Here is an 11,348-nt window from a genome sequence, read left to right as displayed (position 1 = left end):
TCTTTGTATTACCAAAGATCTCTGATCCAAGGGGAATAATAAAAAAAAAAATTGTTTGGCATTTGAGAAATAAAACTAATCCTAAAATAATCCATTCTGTATTGCTCATTGTTTTACTTACTCCGTGTAGTTCTATATTAGCTGAGTTAGGAAGGAAGGTCATATCTACTGTCAGGAAGAAAAGGAAAAAATGGAAAGTGAGGAAAAGAACAGTTTTTCAAAAGGGAACCATAAATAGAGAAAAAAAAAAGAAAAAGGGGAAAAGAAAAAAAAAAGAAGAAGAAGAAGAAGCAGGTAATTCCAATAGAGCCAAGTTATAAATTATGCAATTGTTTGGCTCTGTTCCCTACAGCAGATGGAGTTTTTGCAACCCTGGGCAGTTATTCTCCTGGAGGAGGGAAAAAAGGATATATCCCCATGGTACACTTCTGCACTGTGGAGTGTTAATACAGAATTTGTATGACACAAAGAAAGTATAAAATAAAGATAAACATAACTTCAGTATTTCATTATCACCTGCTATAAAAGAGTCAGTGTAAGCTGAAAACCCCCTTCTTCCCAGTCAGTATCAGCATATACATCAGCTAACAACATTCAAAGATAGCCAAATTGTTATAAACATAACCAAATCAATGAATGCTACAGTTCTTAAGACTGAACATGTTCTTTTTATGTTGGGAGATTGAAATGCCTGAATAAAGAATTATAGAATCATAGAATCATTCAGGTTGAAAGAAAAGTCATTTAGTCCAACTCCCCTCTTATGATCAAGGACATCCGCAGGTCCATTAGGTGGCCCAGAGCCTGGTCCAGCATGGCTTTGAATGTCTCCAGGGACTGGACATCCACCAGTTTTCTGGGAAACCTGTTCCACTGCTTCACTACCCTTATAGTAAAGACTTCCTCTTTAAATTCAGTCTAAATCTCCCCTCTTTCAGTCTGAAAACATTTACTTTATCCAGCCTTCTTGTTAAGAGAGTCTGATACCCGTACTTCCTCCTTGAAATCATTCCTATCACAGATAACCAACCTTCTATTCTCATCCACATCAGTCATTCAGTAATTAGTCACAGCACCTGTGAGCTTTGTCACTCAGTCTTTACATACTGCTTTTTTATTCTCACCGCACTGGATAAGCTGATCCGTAAAACTCTATTCCATACATAATTTTCCCAGTCACATTTGAATTTCCACAGGGAAATGTATACTCTGCATCAGAGAAATGTGCCAAGAACAAAACTATTCAAAAGCAGAGGAATGTAGATACTTCATCAACTTAAAGCTTGCAGAATAATTACAAAATTCGAAATGCACAAAGGGCTTCTATTGAATTGGAAATTGCTTCTGATAACAAGAAAACTTACTTATTGAAGCTTATGGTTTTATTAGGACTGTGTAATTTTTGAATGCCAGAAATCAATCTGGTTTTAGATCACCTGGGGGCTGCCAAAAAGTTCCTTTTTCTCTAAGTCAGTGATATAGTCAGATAATCAAACACTTGTTGGCTTGACTCGTTATCTGAAATTGACATCAACTTCATTCACAAATAGTTCTAGGTTCTACCTTCATAGGGAACGTTATCCAGAGAACATGAAAGATGAAATTTATTTCCCAGTTATTCCACCACCATTGTTTCACTGCACATATCCGTAAATGAGATCAGATGTACGCCTATAAAATACACTGAAAATCAAAAGACTCCAGGTTTAGTAGACTACATGCCTAGACAGACAGTTATTTTTCACATAATTCTTATTCCCCCATTAGCATTCCAGAAGACAATAATGCATTGTGGCTAAGTGAAACTCTATCTGGGTGATCCACTGACAAATTCAGATGCAAAAATATCTTATTTCCATCAGATGTGCAAAGGAGTATGCATGTATGTACATATAATTTGAGCTGGAAAAAAATAAAGGAATAAAGAGGTGGTCATAAAAAGAAGGATTGAGGGCCCTTAATGTCTGTGCAAAGCTGCTGTGATGGACAGCCTGACATCCATCTCACATTTGATCAAGAAAATAATATCTATAGTTAAGCGTGGCCATCAAGTCAAGAGGTAAGAACAAGCAGTCCTCCCTCCCTTCCAGATTTTTCCCTACAAAGGTACCATGATAGAGTACTAAAGGTCACCAGGCATCTCAGCTTTCTGGTAACACAATGCTGAATGTGCATGTTGGATCAGTGTACGTAACTGCATCTAACCAAACCTTCAACAAAAGCTCTGAAATATAGGGGCTTTATTTGCCCTCCTGCTTAATATCTGTAGGCATCAATTTTGACTAGTAAATGAAAATTTATTATGAGTAGAAAAAGTTAAGACAAATACAGTCTTACTCTTCCTTTCGCTGCTATTCAGTTTTCCCATCAGTAATCAGGTGTTGTCATCAACTGTTATATCAAAGTCCCTTTCGAGTTTAATATTTACAAGCTATTTCCTTTTTTGTTTTGTTAGCATCTTCTCTCATACATATTAATTATTGCAGACCTTTGTCAACTTGTGCTAATATCCAACTGCAGTCTCTTTAAAAGGGAAATGTCAAAGATTAAATTCAAATGAAGGATGACATTTCAGTTTGCATATCCCATGAATAATGGTTCTTCCTCATCTTCTAGAATCCTCCATGGAGGAAAAACGCCAAATTTAAAGAAAAAGTCTTCCCTGAAGCTCCCTGTATGTTTCATACAATAGTTAGCTCACCAAACCATACTTCCAGTGTCAAAAAACAACCAGCCAACCAACCAACCAAATAAAAAAACTTACATGAAAAAAAAAAAAAGAAAGAAAGAAAATAAAGGAAATTAAAATCTTTCAAAATAGACCTGATTTGCTTGCCAGGTGCTAACAGCCAACTCAGAAAAATAATAAAATGGATCTCACTCTTCTGCCCTTTTGCTCTTCCTGGCTACATACTTAGGAACAGTGCATTAATAAGCACTTCTGCTTCTCTTAGACAGTGTTCACCGCTTTAAACTGATTCGTTCCTGTTGGCAGTTTTGCACCCGCATGTCCAGAAGCAGCAAGGTCAGGCTGTTCTGCAAGGAAGACAAACCACAACCAAGCACCACAAGGGCAACAGAGGCAGTGACTCATCAACAAGGGTACAGCTCCTACAGGGCCACATAAGAAAAGCAATGTAAGGGCACAAGTCCCTGCAATGCAGCTCAGGTGGGAACCAAAGAGCTCAACCCAGAAGCCTGCTCTGAGAGAAGGGACTGTGAGATCCCTAACCAGGGCCTCTCAAACCTCCTGGAAGGCTAAATGCATAGCTGTCTTCTTAGTCTTGGCCCTGTTCCCAGGCAGCCAAGCAAGTGGAAGCAAAGATAGGATGCAGATGCATTCAGGTCTGACCCTACAAGTCAGGGAGAAAAAGATGCAAGAGTAGCTTTTGAAGGATATATACAAGAAAGTCATGGAAACCAAAACTTGTATTTGTTTGCAGTATCACTGAAAATATTTTGGTGTCCAGCAAGGCATAGAACTCTGCAAAGCACTAGTCTCAGCAGCGTTTGGTTTGAGTGCTGTCCTCTTTCTTTTGGTCATCTAAACGGCCGTGTTGAATTCTTAGTTTTTCACAACTCAGAAAATTAACGTTGAAATTAATGGATACATTACATCTGCAACTTAAATAATCTTAAGGTAAGTGTTCTTGAGAATCACTCAAGTGAGACATCCATTTTATATCCTGCTTTTCTCTTCTGGAACATCCTGATGGATTTGATCACAGAAAAAACCACAGCTGATTAGGAATTAAGACTTAAGTTAAAATAAGAGCTAGAAAAGACAAAGAGAGAAATATTGCAAGGAAAAGGTCCTGAAACACAAATATTCTTCTGCTGCAGTGCCTTAGACTTATGGTTTGCTACACTTAACACTGTGAAGAGTATGAAGAATCTATTAGAGTCAGTAGAACCATAGAATCATAGAACACACCAAGTAGGAAAAGACCCATAAGGACCATCAGGTCCAATCACTGGCTCCACACAGAAAAAGCAGAGTCCAAAAAATATGTAGAATCATTGAATTGTAGAATCCTGTCACAACCAACACTGCTAAAGTTAAAGTTACAAGAAAGTAAAGTTACTTTCTTGTAACTCCACTTTAGATACTGAAAAAAGGTGCTCTGTGCTCTCACCAGAGCCTTCTTTTCTCCAGGATGAGAAGCCTCAGCTTTCTCTTAGGGAAAGCAACCACATCAGCCAATTCCATCAGGACTCTGGAAGCATCTCTTCAGGAACCGTAGACTTATGGACGTTCAGGTCCTACAAGAAGTCAAAAACCTCATCTTTACTTACAGCAGGATGGACTTTGCTCCCCCTGTCCCAACCTTTCAAAACCCCCCACTCACTGAGTCTGTACAGAGCTGTTTCCTCTAAAGACTAAGGCAAAAATGCTGTTGAGTTCTTGTCCATTGTTACCAGCATGTCTATATTGCTTTTTGGGTGAGGTACACTCCCTTGGATTTACTTTTCTGGTCTACATACACGCAGAAGCCTTTCCTCCTCTTGTTTTCATTCCACTTCAAGTCCAGTTCCATTTGGACTTCCACCTTCCCGACCCCATCCCTGCACAGACTAGCAGCATCCCTTTACTATTGTCCCTTCTGTTGCCTGTGCATTTTCTTCTTGCTTTCCAATTTAGCCAGCAGATCTCAGTTCAGCCAGTCTCTTTCCTTCCTTTCCTGACTTCCTATACCTGGGGATGGAGAGCTCTCGTACCCTGAGGAAAGCTTCCTGACAGGGGATTTTGTTGACAGATTTCCTGAAGTAATACTAATAAATCTGTCTATCTATCTAAAATGAATGGCATAGCCCTTCTGGAGTAACTAGTGATACCCCAATATTCAAGCATAACATCTATATGTGAGTCCTATTCAAAATGAAAAACAATTTAGCCAGAAATTAATATCCTTGTTTGGATCTAACCTGAATACAAGTCACCTAATGTACTGCATCACTTAATTTCCTGGTATCAACAAGTTCCTGAATAATTCAACTAAATGTAACTTACACATCACTTCTCATCTTGAATTTAAAGCACACTGATAATTATGTCTCAGTATATTTTCTTAGCACTTGTAACTTTAGCTTGGTATCTCAATAATGCACAGCATCAGCAGTGACACTGAGGTTTTCTAGTTCTCGGTGGGATTCAAGACTATGTCCACTACATGTTCCCTAGCAAAGTGAAAGATAACCGGTGACCATCTAAATTGAAATCTATAGTTCCAACTTGCAATCTTTAATCACACTGGAATTGGAAATTCAAAAGTAATTCTGTGACATTCCAGTAAATTTTCTCAAATACTGTGTTTTACATATATGATTGAATAGACAGTGGGAGAACCTCCATCACATTACAAAATTCCTTACTGGAATCCTATAGTAGCTCAGGAATCCTATAGTAGCTCAGGAAGCCACTTAGCATGTTTTTATGCTCTTCAGTTATTTCATATGTCATAGTCAAAACCATCAGCTATGCATTTTTACCACAAAGAATGAGAGCCCGCATGATGCACTTGTGAAAATCTGCGCCAGAAGTGATCATCTGTCACTGTCATTGCTGCTGAAACACACCACCCCCCAACTCACTGTGCTCACATTCACTGCTGGGACTTGATAAACATTCAGCTATCACCAGTCAATTTCAGTGGGTGCAGTTATTTCCACGTTGAGACCTTCATACACAATTCTATGTCAGATGCCATCTTAAACACTGCTCCTCTGTTTCCAGCTGTTGCAAGGGAACAAAATGTAATGGAATATTGGCAACAAGGGTCAACCTCTATTGCCATGTAGCCATCATCCACTGTTCATATTGTAGGCCAACAAAATAAAATAGGATAGATTACTTTTGTAGCATCCGTGTATACGCAGATTCATTTATGTGGCATTTTCTGTTAATAGGGTTGCACTTAAAAATCCCTCACAGGCATGAAATGAAGAAAGAGGCTGTAAGAGGTTTTTTGGATACAATCCTCAAGAGTTGTGGTGGTTTCTCCACTTGCCCCTCCTGTGGCTGAGCAAGATTTCTATAGCATGGTTCCCAATGGGGAGGGAAGGCAGAGTGCACCCCTAGCTGCCTCTCTCCAGTGCAGAAGGTTTTGGTGAGTTAAAAAGAAGTTGAACCATCTGATGTGCTTTTCTAAGTTAAAAGGGTAGGATAGGTATACGTCATTGCAGAAGCTCTGCTCTGTTCAGCCTGCTGCTTATTGACAAATAATATATTGCCAAAGCAATATTTCAATGCCTGGTCTTGTATTTATCTTCTAGTTGCCCCAGCAGAAGTATGAGTGACTACTGGCCCTTTTTGCTTCAGCTTCTGCCCAAATGTAAGACTTGTTTCTATAGCTGTAGAGAGCTATAGGTTCCTTTTGAAATGCACATATACTTGACAAAATAACTATTCAAATTCTGGGCACCTGTGCAAACAAAGGACATTTCCTTAGAAAACACATCGGTGCCCACGCAGTGAACACAGGTTCACTTTGATAAAAGAACTAAAATCTCTCATTCACTTCTCTTTTGAAAAAACACTCCTGGGATATAAAACCAGCTTAGTTACACTCAAGAGAAGATAATTGCATGAGAATTTGTGTTGTTATCATGAAAGATGAGGCAGTAAGGTTTTATCCTGACAGGAGATTAAGTGATATTTAACACTCATGCAAAAGCAAATTCTTGCTAGCATTCTTATGAAATTATAATAAATAATAGCAATGACCCCGAAGTTTTGCATTTAATCATTAACGTATTACAGACAATGCTATTAATTTATACAGTAGAGTCACTACATTTTTGTTGTTCTTTCATGAGGGAAGGAAATAAGATGGTAAGGAGTATCATCTGTGGTTAAGAGTCTTTTTTGAATCCCATAATGCAGCAGAGTGGAAAAACCAAGGACAATTTGTGACATGTCCAGTGCAGACTGATCTGTACCAACACCACAGTAACTATCTTAGCCACCATACAAAACTTGAATTCATTCATTCTTTAATGATTGGGTAACTAAGGCTCATGTATATAATGTAGAATTTTGGCTTCCTATTCTTATTAGGATTTCAGTGACAAATATTAAATGTAGGGTACTGACTTGCATTTTGATCCCTGGTAACCTCCTCATTAGTACAGACAGAACAGATTCCAATACACGTGCTTATTAACACACCATATACAAAAGCAGCGTTCAGCTTGGTTTTGCCTTGGACAAGTTGAACTCTGCTGGTGTTGTAATAAAGGGTATATACTCAGTCTGGTGCTACAAGACCAGTCACATTCAAATAGTCTCTCAGCACCAGCCTTGAGGAGTTTTGCCAATGCTTATTGAGAATTATTAATTTAGCTTAGTTAAGTTATTGTACTGGAGCAATAGATTCTTTTGGATTGCAAGTGATAAATACACTGTCTGCAGAGTATGAGTGAGTACGGTAACATGAACAGTACAGCTGACATGAAGATGTTAAATCATGGAACAATTCTGTAGAGATTTCTAAGTTTCCTGGGAAAGTGCTCACTATAAACTCAGATTAAAGTAACGCTCTGTTTTGTGTATCTTTTAGTAGCATTATTAAATATCATCTCTAGATCATCTCCTTATAAAATTACCTATCCAGGGCAATGTGAATTCAGATAAAGCAAGCTTTCCAAGTGGAAACTCATCTCCATTGCTGGAGCTATTCAAACAAAAATGACACAAGTGAGAAGGAAAAATAAAGCTGTCAAGAAACTGATAGAGCATAGTGGTTGTACCTGGTCACTTTGCATCTGAATGTTGAAATCAGCACTTATCCCTTGGAAAGGGCAAGTTGATGGTATTCTATCTACACTGATTTCTGACTGCCATCAATTTTATATTAGTGGTCTGCTTAATTTAGTTCAAGAGTATTATTTCTAATGCATGCTGCTGAAATAAAAGTATCAGGTACTATAATATCCCTCACTGGTTATGAACAGAAGAAGCCACGTAGTAAAAATATGAACTTGAGAAGGACAGTTTGAAATTGAGCTTTGAAGTCTTTTTGTTTTTTTTGGGGAAAAATAATTATGATCTGACTCAGGTCATGTTAAGCATCTGTTAACCTGTCTGACAACATTCAGATTCCCAGGCTTTTCTCACAGCTTCAAAAGTAGCGCTCAAGCATTTCAGTTGGGAATGTCCTACTTTACTTTCTGGAAACCATCTTACATCGCTGATATAATGGTTAGCAGGTGACAGAAACCACTGCTGTTCACTTGCAGATCTGCTTTTTTTCATTTCAATATACTTAGTCATTCTCATATCTTACTCTCACATGCTGAGAACACTAATGAAGGCACTCTTTTATTTGAATGCATTAGTAGTGTTATGCTGTGCTTAAGGTAATTTGCTAGCAAAGTTTCTATTTGCTTGTGTGTTTTTTAACAGTTTTGAAGCAGAATAATCCATTTACCTCTTTCAAGAAAAGGCTGTTGTTCAGGAGAGGCCTTTCTGCACGAAAAAAGCAGCTGATTTGTCCTAATTCATAATTCACGTTTCACATATTTTATAAACAGAGAAACTAAAGAATTTTATTAGATCACTATTACTATTTTTTTAAATAAAATTTCATGCTTGTGATAAAAAGATTCCAGTATTTCTGATTGGGTTCTGACCAATGGCTTGCCTTGTGCATCAATAAATGAAAGATAGTGATAATTACTGTGACTCTGGCAGCTATTCCCAGGATGCTAATAAAAACAGTTAGAGTTTATAATGGCACCCTGCAATTAGGAGTCTCATAGCCTGCCTTTAAGGGCAGCTTATTGGTCTTGCCTTGCTGCCATTGGGAAGGATGTATTCTGCATACACAATCCAGAGCTTTCTTTCTGTAGGAGAAGGGTGCTGAGAGGAGAAAGAACCTGTGCACAGTCCAGGACATGCTCAGGAACTGCCTGCAGATTGCTGGGCAACAGGCTGGTTCCGTGCAACATCCTGAAGTAAGAAGAAGTTATCCATCGTGCTGTAAAACATGAGTATTAAATCTTTGGGCTTGACTGGGGCACACATAGTGAAGAAGAGTTATATTGGGCCGTATGCAAATGTTATAATATAGTTAATGCATATAAGTAACAAAATTTCTTTTTTAATATATCTTTTTAATATATTTTTTTAATAAAAACATGAAGAAAGAGATGGCAATGAAAACGTAAAAGTAGTGGGATATTTAACCTTGGTTTTGTGAAACTAAGTCTGGTTTGATGGAAGGGACTGCAATTCTCAGTGAATTTTCAGGGCACTCTATAGAGATTTTTGATACTTTTCCTGTACTTTTTCCTTGGAAACGGTTGTTCACAAAATGTAAATATTGTCAGAAAGCGATGAGATGAGTAAGGCATGATGGTGAAGCAAGGGATATTTTTCTCTGGTAAGATAGGGATTATGAAAGGATAGCAGGAAATGCAAATTAAATGCATATGACAAAACTACTTTTAAATGTATCACAGATATTACTTTATATTTTTGTGTGAGCTTGTTAGACATAGAAAATGACAAAATTTGTCAGCACTGCACTGTTATGGTTTCACCTGGGATGAAGCAAAGCACCACACTGCCATCTAATTACTCCTCCCCGTACTAATGACGAAGAGAACTGGAAATAAAATAGATCTCATGGATTGAGATTAAAATAGATATTTACTAAGACATAAAAGAAAAATAGAAACAAAACAAAACAGAAGTGATGATAATTCTACTTAACTACATAACTATATATATTTATATACACATATATATATGTCTCTCCACAATACAATGTCTCACTACCCACCCACCAACACCCTTGGCCAGCTGCCTGCCCCAGCCAGCATCTCACAGCTTTATAGACTTTCATGTCCTCTTATTAACAAGAAATGTACATCTCCACAATCACACACACGTAGATAGGTTGGAAGACTTTTCATTAGTAATCACTGTGCTATACTCACAAGTGGTACAAGTGCATGTCAAGTGTAATACAAGTTGGTTTTGATCTGAGTGTGTGTGGTGAGCAGGAGAGGCAGAGTCAGCACTGCAGTGCTCCCTCCCCTCCACAGCATTTTGATGTAATCTGTGCAGTCCACATTTTAGCTACACAAAGTTAATCCATGAAATATATCCTTAAAAATTGCCTAATAATGTTAAATATTTATAAACTTGTGAGACTGTGGAGAGGACACATCTGCTGTGAAACATGCTGAGGTCTTTCTCAGTGATGCATCCTGTCCAGCTTTGAATCAGTAATGCTGTAATATGTTAGCTGGAAACAGATTCAGGAACAATTTGCATACTGACAGCCAATTTCCATTTCTGATACATTTGCCTCTTCCTGGGGCATGATCAGTGAAGAAAAATGAACTCATGCAGAGCACAGCTAAATCACCACATCATTTCAACAGAACCTATTTGTGCCCCAGAATAACTATTTAGGGGAAGCCAATTTATTTCTATAGGCATTCAAAAATTCTTGAGCCTCTTTGAGCCTAATTAAAAATAGCCTGTGATGAATGGCTGTGACAACTTACCTCCCAGGCTTCTATTCATTACTTGAAGATTTACATCTGTGCTACAGCAGACTCCTGATATATGTATAGCTTTGTGACTTGAATAAAATCATTTGTTTGGAATATCTCTCTCTCCCATAGAAAACTGCTTACAGGGCTGCAATGCCTGAGATAGCTATTCTTCGAAATATATCAGATGCATACATTTGACCCAATTGGTTACCCCTGAAGATAATTTTTCTGGTGTTCGTTTAACATGGGAAGTAGGAATCAAGCATACACATTGCACACAGAATGAAATGTTGGTGAAGTTCACAGCGGAGCCAAATGAAATGCTTACACTCTCAGCAAAAAAAGACTATAAGTAATGCTCTCCTAATGGGAAAGCCTTTTCTGAAATTAGGGCCTTCACAGCAGAAATTGTACACTCTATAGTGCACTCTATGAACACTCTATTGCTTACACAGCCGCGCACATGTCCCTTCAACAGAAGCCTGTGCATCTGCTAGGACATTACTGCCAGAAACAGCACCATGCTGTTCTTCCCTCAGTCTCTGGATATGAAGTTCTGAATTGGGTAGGAAATCGTGACAAGATACTGGGTAAATATGGCAGTATGATGAAGGCTGTATTCATTCACTCTCAGCAAAAGAAGGCACAAAATAGAAATGCATCAACTTCACTTTTATCTTTACAAAAGCTGGTGAATCAAAGTAACCCAAACCTTGACGTTGGTATTTTAACTTATCTTCTCATTAGTATAATTAAAGAATTATTTACATACTGAGTCTTCAAAATTTTAGAAATATATCTAAATACTACCCTAGGAATTCTTCTAAGGTAATTTTAGG

This window comes from Coturnix japonica, chromosome Z (assembly GCF_054131305.1).
Source record: "Coturnix japonica strain WE chromosome Z, WE-NBRP24, whole genome shotgun sequence".
NCBI classification, from domain to species: Eukaryota; Metazoa; Chordata; class Aves; order Galliformes; family Phasianidae; genus Coturnix; species Coturnix japonica.
Note: the sequence above shows the minus strand (reverse complement) of the source record.